Genomic DNA, 8053 nt, shown 5'->3' on the forward strand with positions numbered 1-8053 from the left:
ATGGCAGTTTCAAAGTTGCAGTTCGGGCCACATTATATTGAATCTCTTTTCTGTGATATGTATATTGCAATATGTAAATTTACAAAAAATCTTCAGCAGATGATTTGAATTGCTCTGTTTGGAAAGAATTAATCATTTTCAGAATAATTGGGGTTATTCTGTAGGGGCGTGCATCTGCATAAAAAAATAACAACAATTTAAAAAAGGGCTGAAAAATTATTTTTTTGTGTGAACCATCTTCTGAATTGATTTGCAGGGTGAAAATAGGTTGTTTAATAGACTTTTAGACTTCTACTCTGTCATTTAAGGCCAAGTCCAATGATCTTACATGTCATATTAATAATTCATGTCGCGTCCCCTAAAATAAATGTGGTCCCTTATGTTCCTTTCTAATGTCCAGTTTGAGGTCAATGACCAGCGGGACGCTCTTTGGTTGTTTATCAGACAGACAGACTTTTGTTCCAGATTATCTTTACCTTTCCTGCTTCGTGCTTCTGACCCATAGCCGGGAAATCTCCAGTTTCTTTGTGCTGACTCAGTTAAATGTAGCGTGGCTCATAGCTAGTAACTAGATTTTACAGTCTGGCAACCGTGCAGTTAATAATGGTCATGAGACACTGTGAAAACGTTGTATCAAACATATGCTCTATTTCTTCTGTGCAGCAGCACAAAACGTTCTCACTCCCAACTCACCAAATAAAGACGCTTGGTACGGCCCTGGTCTCCACATAAACAAGGAGAGGGCAATAACGGTAGATGGAGCTGTGATCTGTGTGTCGACCAATAACAAGGAAAACAACCGGGAACATATAGAAAAGAAAACATCAGTCAACATCACATAATGTTTTCAGTCATAGGTGAAACAACAAAGACATGTCGGGTTATAGTGTAACAACAAAGTGTGGCTTGTCTAACACTGTCACTGACACCATCATTCTTTCTTTTATAGATTCCTTTGTGAACCTAAGGAAGTAAACCTAAAGAGAAAGTGTTTTACCTACATTTTAAGTTTAGTTTTGAAAGATACTCCTCATATAACAAACGTAAACTATGTATATTTCCAGTGAAAATAGAAGTTTATTTTTTAAAAAACACAGTGCATGCATAAAACGTATATTGACATGCCTTTCTGTTGGCTCTAAAATAGACACTGGAGAGTACCTAGAGCTTCGTATTTTGACGTGTAGGGCCACTGAACAAGCGCACTTTTTGATGCGTTGGGAGAAGGAATGTGCTGATTTTTATAGTTGTAATACTGGAGTCTGAGCTTGTCTCAGCCCATTCTGCTGACTATATTAGCTCCAGAAAAGCATGCGCTTCACTGCATCTGTGGCACTTGCCAGGCACCGACCCGTTTACGGTACTTTTCTACACACAAACGCTGCCAGACTACATCACATTCACACATAACCTGTTTCAAAAGGAAAGGCCTGGCTGGTTTCCCTTTTAAAATCAAGCTGTTTCAAGGTTGAAACATGATATGTTTGACTTAATTTGCCTAACATGACATCACATGCCCTGCGATGCAACTGCTGTGCATGCTCACAATGAAATTTGGATGCTGATAGGAAATATCGTGCAGCCCTAATTGCAGTGTTGTGAAAATGGCCTGAAAACAAGTCTAATGTTGCCTTGCAAGCAAAACCACATTATAAAATAATCAAATCTTCAGGTGCTTGTACATGTGTGTGTGTGTGTGTGTGTGTGTTTGTGTGTCAGCCTCAATCTGCCCTGACTGGCAGCACAAGACAATTACAATACTATCTCATCTTAGTTTGGTTTTGTCACCACAAATCAGATTTCACAGTGAATTACACGGATTAAGCTCGTCGTCGTCGTTGAGGGGAAAACTGGGTTTGGAGTTTTTGCAGACAGCATCTGGCACAAAGTAGCAAACCATTGTTAACGGATGCTGGAGAAAAAAAGTTTCTCTCTCTGGGGAGATAGCTTCACAAAGAAAAAGTCTAGGAAAAAGTACACAAGGTCTTCTTAAACAAGACGCAGTTTCGCTCACTTATTAACAGTTTTTTCTAGCAGCAGCACAATAATCATATACCACTGGCTACCAACTCGCTGCAAATAGCCGTCAATTTTACAAACAAGGAATAGCTTTTTAAAGACAGGCAGAAAATCATATTACAGTTGTTGACAGTTCCCGACGATGTGTCCGGGGAAAATAGTTCCAGTGCGTCACATCTAAAAGAGTAGGGTGAGTTACACACACACATACGGGAATGTAAATCAGCCGCTCTCTGCTAATCAAGTACTCCACTCCTCTGCATGTGTTAATAAAGCTGTCATCCTTTTAATTACAGTTCCTCATTTTAAGTAGCTGGTTAATATACTCCATAGAAAACTCTCCTCTCACCTCACATCAGTTCATGGCTGAAGCAACAAATCCACAACACGCCCCGCCTTTAAAACTTAAAAGGCTAGATGGCACATTTGTATAGTTTACAACTTCCACAAAACGTTTGCCCTTATCGAGCGCGGCAGCGAGCTGCTCCAGAAAGCTGTCCTCCTGTTAGTATGCTAAATAAGCTCAGCTGATGGAGGCATTGCATATTCATGGAAGGTTTCCGTTGCCACTGAGGTTCCTGTGAAACCCCATTTTCACAACAAGGGACTTTCATTAACAGCACTTTCCGTCGTGCCATTCTGGAACCATTTGGCCTTTCGTCTGTCATCTCGGCTTAAATTGTACTGTCAGAGAAGAGGAGCACTTATACCATGGCCGTGCGCCATCTACAGGGACGGCTGGTGTGTCAAAACAAAAGAAAAACGAGGAGGGAGGAAAACAAGCAGATGAAAAAACGAGCATACAAGCAGAGCAAGCTGAACTAAGGACCGCAGTGTACTCAAAAGCCACCATGCCTGTATCAGATGTGTGTCTGCAGCGTCTCGGTTGATTGGCTGAGTTGGCGATGCTTTGAATAGGTAATCACACTGTGCTGCCTCTATTCACCTTGGCGCGTGGTGATAGGGAGCAATGTAGTGTCTGTCCTGTACACACCGAGCCTCCACTAGTGTCTCAGTGTCAGTTAATAATGTAGCATGCCAGCCATGCTCTACCTTGTGAGCCCGGCTGGTGGACTAATGATGTGGCACAGCCTTTAAATCAGTTTCCTGCAGGTCCTAGTCCACCTTATAACCCACTAACGCAAACTTAGAGGGCTTTTACATCGGAAAACCAGGCCCTGATCTGAGTACAGTTGACCCTACAGTCTAGTTAGTTTGATGGTTGTGACCACTGTGTACGACGATCTGTAATCAGGTCCACTCAATAAGGTGGTCTTAAGTGTTTCCCATAGTCTTCCTGGGCGGCCTGCCCAGATAAATTGAGACCTGCTCAGGAAGATAAAATCCAAATTCAACTGTTTTTTCCAATCAATGATGTAATTTCACAGCACACACAGACCATCCGGCCTTTAATTACAATTACAAAGACTATGGCGGGCCGCCATAGTCTAATTTGTCCTGCCATAGTCTCAATAGAGCTCAGCAGAACTCCAGACGCATTAAAGAAAAATCTGCAAATACCTCCTCTCATCTATGGATCTGATCATCTGTGAACATATCAACAGATCAATTATCCAGCTCAGGAGTGACACTAACCACTATGCCGCTGCCGCCCATTCACAGGAATAAAGATGGATGCCACACAGTGGTGACCTTGAAGTATGGCCAGCAAAATCGAATAAGTTCATCATTAAGTCCAAGAGGACATTTGTGCCAAAATTGATGAAATTTGCTGAAGGCATTCTTGGGATGTCATGTTTATGAGAATGGGATGGACAGACGAATGTAAAAGAAGGTTAATTTAAAGGTTGTTTTTTTTGTTATGATTGTTATGAAGGGCTTAATCAGTCAGTTCAGCCCCCCCCCCCCCAATAAAGATGTATTACTCTCTGGCACAAAAGGGGAAATAAATAACATAATCAACAAAAATACGTCATTATCAGTACAAAAATTCACAATTAGAGGCCTTGGGCATGGTATTAATCAGTTTTACCAAATATGAAAACGCCCTTACACACTGGTACTCACAGATACTGTACACACAGTAATTATCTAAGTTGTCATGAAGCATTCTGATGATCCAACCAGAGCAAACGGGCGTCCATATCTTCTCTTCAGACTCCACAAAGCCTGCTGGCTGCAGGACCCCTGAATGTTCTTATCATCGTTAAGCAAACACTTTAATTAAAACAATGTGCCTCAGTATGTTTGCTTCCAAGACCTAATTTGTTTTTATGCTCTGAAGCTTGAATTATTAATTCATGCTCACTTAACAACAAATACATTTGCCACGGCTCTGTCACCTCCTGACACAAATTCGCTGCTAACATTCCTAATAAAGTGCAGTAGGCTAAGCGCTAAGCTGCACTATCATCTTTGTGCTTATGCAGGGTGAACTGTTGAACAGATCTGCCTCAAGTAAAAACTCAAGGTTGGAGAGCAGTGTTTCTCTGTCTAATGTGCTTAGTAATACTTCCCGGCTGTCACCAGCAGAGAAGGGGAGCAGAGTGTGTCATCGAGCGGACTCAGCTGGTGGATACAGCAGGGCCAACCTATTTTCGGGGGTTTCTTCCCACACGTTGTCCTCTACAAACTCCTGTCATTCCCCTTTTGGGAGAAAACTACCATAATTGCACAAATCAGAACTTGCTGCATTTGGCAAGCTGAAACACTTATCATATCATGCTGTCAGTCTTCATCTGCTTGTCCACTTTTCTGCACACCTCTCCTATACGCTGTCTCTGTATCGTGACCACTGGGTCTGCTGGGACACTGCAGGGCCTATGACATCTTTTAATATCCAAGTGGAATTTTGTGGAATAGGAGGGGACAAAACAGACAGGTCGGAGAGGGAGAATTCATTATTCAGACCCTTCTGCGGCTGGCTGCAGCTACCGCCTTGCACATACCATCTCTCAGCCTGTGAAATAGAGCCCCTGCCTGTCCTGCACATCGACTGTGACCCCATTATGCTGCCACATATACAACCCTCTGATGAGAGCTGCTGCTCTGCCTCTGTCATTCTAAAGAGAAAAGAAAACTCCTCTTACAATTTACCACCTCATATACGCACACACCTACACACCACCTGAACATTCCTGCTGCGACACCCACACACACACTGATTCACACACATACAGTACAAAGCCACCTGCTTACCTTTCCATTCTTTGTCCCAGGCCTCATTGCTCATGCCAGATGAGATCCCAGACATATACACAGAGATGTTTGTTTTTTTTAACAGTCTGCATCAGGAGAGAAGGTGCGGGTAATATGTAACATACCATACTCAACCCAAAAGTTAAAGAGATGCAGACAGAAGAGATGAATGTGGTTGTGGAGGCATTTACAACACTGGCACATTGTTTTCCCCTCACCTTCGCTATGTTGCTCCAGGCTGATGGAGTCCATCCTCTCCTGCAGCAGAAATCACCCATGAAACCAAACTAGTGTATAAGTAGTGAATCAGATGCAGCGATCATTCTGGACTACTGATTTGCCGATACATATTCCAGTTTATCTGTGTGGACTTCGCTAACCTGAACTTCCATGTGAATGTAGTTAATGTCAGGATGGAAATCCAACTGTCTACCATCAACATATACCAAACATTAGGTACAGAATATAGCAGAATCACGAAGCCTCGTAAATGACTGCATTATAGAGAGAGTCACGGTTTATTCACAAGAAATGATATCAATACAAGATGTAATAAGCTTTCTTTATCAGTTGGAGGGATCATGAAGGAGCTTCTGCACATCAGATTTTCTCTCTGTCACCAGGAAATTATGAATAACAACATGATACATGCAAATAAACATGTTAGGGTTGCAAATCCTAAGCACTTTTCTTAATTGATTATTGGTAATATTAACGACTGATTTATCGTTCTTTAAAAAAATATATATAAAAAAATAATAAACATTACTTTTTTAAGCTATAGAAAATTATTTTTTACTCTCACTCAAAGCTCACAGCAACATATTGCAAAGACTTTTGACTGAATTGCAAAGCCAATCGAGTGATTGGACCCATAAATCTATTGCCGATTAATTGCTACCATCCCTCATTTATAGTAATTATAATTATATATTAAAAAATATGTTAAAGAAAAAAAATATACATATATTTTTAAAAATTATATATAGATTTTTTCTGCCCTTATTTGGGTTCCATTTCTTGTTTTTGAATTTTTTTTTTTTTTTTTAGTTTGTTTTCAGGTAATTTTCTTGTCACTTTTTTACTGATTTCTTGCTATTGTTTTGGGCCACGTGTTATAAACATGTTCATTGGTTTTTCCACATAAATTAAATCAAATCAATTTTTTCAGGTGTGCAGGTCACCCTCTGGGTACCCACTGGTACCCAACCACATGTAGGACTCTGGTAGGCAGTGCTTAAATGTGGCCTAAGACACATTAGTGTATACAGGGCCATCTGCTGCAAAGACCACCTCCGAAAGGAAATGGAATAAAATTGCACTTGTATAGTGCCCTGTAAGTCTTCTGGCCACTCAAAGTGATTTTATACTATGAGTCACCGAGGATACTGTTCAAAGTGCCATTTGCTATTCCATTTTTTATAGATACTCACACACCAATAGAACAGCCACTGGGAGCAATATGGGATCCTGTATCTTGCCCAAGGATATTTTCACATACAGACTGGAGGAGCCGGGAATCGAATAGCTAAACTTTCCAAAAGTACAACCTGCTCTACCTCCTCAACCAGAAAAAGTGGTCTGAATCAGATCTTAAAACACACTGAGGACACATTGGGTGCATGCACACCTGAATTTCAAGCTGTCCACTTTTCATCCAATCAGCCATGTAAATACCAGGTGTAAACACGTTCTGTGATCGACAATTTCACAATCTGTTTTCTCCTCACCTTTAGGATATATTTCTAATATATCTGTTCTTATAAAGCTATGAAATGCCAGTTCATTAGTGCTTCACAGCTTTAGAGAACAGAGAACATACATGCATGCAGTGTGAACTAAGCTCATGTTAACACAATTTAAAGTTAAATATATATGTGATTTGTGTTCATGTTAAAAGTTTCATACTGACGACAAGTTCATTAGTAAAAGCTGCTTATGATCAGTGACCTTCTCTCGGCTGCTATTTATCTTATCAAGAGGAGAGCAGTGGAGAAAAGTGCTTTTGAAAGGTGAATGTGTAATGTCATCAAGTACGTCTCTACTAAAATCAAGAGAGAGAGAAAAAGAATATTTCACATATTTCATAAGTACTGTAGCTCTCATAGTTAAAAGGTTGAAGACCCCAGATGTAACATAATATCAAGACTGTAAGATAAAAACACAACTTTTCAGTTAAGCTTAATTTTAATAGAAAAAAGTAATATCCAATGACCTTCTATTGATGATGAACTCGAGCAATTTTTTTGATAAAAACATCAATTAATGTAAAGGGTCTATTATGCTGAATAAACTTGGTGGTAACTGATTTTGCATTGAATCTAAAATAGAAAATTAATAATAATAATCCATTTTATTTAACAGGTGCCTTTTAGAACACCCAAGGTCACCTTGCAGGTATAAAGAAAAAATCTTTTTTTTTTTTTTTTTTTTTAAATGAAATGGCAAACTCTAAAATGCCATCAAAAAGACTTTGGTCTTTGTACTGGCTTATATGGGGGTTGATGTGATAAAAAAAGAAGAATAACTCAACTTAGGACAATAAGTTCACACCGTTTATCTTAATTACCCTGTCTCACAAAAAGTCCTTTTTTGTGAGCGGTTTCTCAAAGTGGATAGTGCAACACAGCTAATATAGTGTCCTACATTTTGGACTTTGTTCCCTTAAATAGCCGTCATTGTGAGCACAGCTTCCAATTGATCTGCATGTTAGAGCTCAATAAATTTCACAGTATTTTGTTGGTTTAAAAGTTGTTTTAGCTGGACCTTTAAAAAGAATATAAAAAAAACATGTGCCGTACCTTCTGTGAGTCCTATCTGAATATCAAATATTATTTTTTCATGCAACTTGAGAGCTGAAATTTCTTTAATTGCT

This window comes from Plectropomus leopardus, chromosome 19, assembly GCF_008729295.1.
Source record: "Plectropomus leopardus isolate mb chromosome 19, YSFRI_Pleo_2.0, whole genome shotgun sequence".
Lineage (NCBI taxonomy): Eukaryota > Metazoa > Chordata > Actinopteri > Perciformes > Serranidae > Plectropomus > Plectropomus leopardus.